The sequence below is a fragment of the Penaeus monodon genome, chromosome 31, assembly GCF_015228065.2.
Source record: "Penaeus monodon isolate SGIC_2016 chromosome 31, NSTDA_Pmon_1, whole genome shotgun sequence".
NCBI lineage: Eukaryota > Metazoa > Arthropoda > Malacostraca > Decapoda > Penaeidae > Penaeus > Penaeus monodon.
In genome coordinates this window covers 3,119,117-3,120,516 of record NC_051416.1, presented here as the reverse complement: position 1 = coordinate 3,120,516, position 1,400 = coordinate 3,119,117, and the positions used below count along the sequence as shown (strand labels likewise).

At 35.1% G+C, this 1,400-nt stretch overlaps 1 pseudogene; it reads left to right on the top strand.

The window, feature by feature from the left end:
• The first annotated feature begins 46 nt into the window (after positions 1-46).
• The window catches only part of LOC119592826, a 3,563-nt pseudogene continuing 2,209 nt past the window's right edge, over positions 47-1,400 (top strand).

The window sequence follows — 1,400 nt, the reverse complement described above, 5'->3', positions numbered from 1 at the left end:
ATTATTGCCATTTTGAAAACAGACATTAAAATGATAATAGATTGAACAAAGTTATGAGGAGCAAGTTGCTCATAGGTCTGAATGCTGATTTTTTCATTCTATTCTGCATTGCCAAATTTCTGTTGTGTTGATACCAAAATAGTAATACAAGTTACATGCAACCAACAGGTTCTCCCTAAAAAAGCGGATTGGATAAAGCAGCATGTTGTTGGCTTCGATCCAGCTAACAACAAAGTGATGACTGACGATGGACAAGAAATAAATTACCAATACCTTGTGGTTGCTCTTGGCTTGCAGCTGAATTACAGCAAGGTAAGTAATAGGATTTTTAGACAAATGATAACTAATATTCACCCAGTACCTGCCAGCCAAAAGGAGCCCCGGACAAGTTGCTGTTTGTAGCTAAAGTGACCAGAGATTTTCTTGCAAAGAGTTTTATATCAGAGCACATGAATCCAACAGCTTCTATTATTGCCTATACTTATGATATCAGTGGATTATACTAGATATAGATAAATAAGATAGTACATCACATGCCCATGTTATAATTTTGCCCAACTTGCACTTCTTGTATTAGAGAATGTATACCATAATTCCTCTTTTTCCTTTTGTCATACAGATCAAGGGTCTGCCAGAGGCCTTCGAGACACCTGGCGTGGGCTCAAACTACTCACCACTTTACGTGAACAAGACTTTCGAGAGTCTTAAGAACTTCAAGCAAGGCAATGCCATCTTCACATTCCCAGCCACTCCTATCAAGTGTGCAGGAGCCCCGCAGAAGATCATGTATATTGCAGACGAGTACTTGCGCAAGGTTAGTTTTGTGTTGGGCGATGTTTTTGTTTTCTTTTTTTTGTCTTTATAGACTTTTTTAATATCTTGATCAGTATATTTACTTCTGTTATATGTTTTCTATTTGGCAAACTTAGTTATTATTGTATTAGGGAGATGCACTGTTGGGAAACTAAAAAATTAACACTATGTTAATATTATCCTCAGACATCTCTTTTGAAATTTTAAGTGATGAATCGGCAAAATAGACAACTTCTTCTCATTTACATCATTTCTTTTTGTTCTATAACCAGCAGAAGGTTAAATCTATCATATTCTGACCTCTCTATTTTCTTTTTTGCTCCAGAATGGCAAAAGAGACAAGGCTAATATCATTTTCAACACCTCTTTGGAGTAATCTTTGGTGTGAAGAAATACGCTGAAGTTCTTTGGGAGGTAGAAGTTTGTACATATTATTATATACTGTAAAAAGCTCTCATGTTTTTTCCCCAAGATTTGAAGTAGTTCTAAATATGTAGTTGTAATTTCTTTATATTTTTTCATGTCTTATTGTATTTATGGTCTTAAAAGATAGTCAATTTTTCTTATCAGGAAATCGTAAGGACATG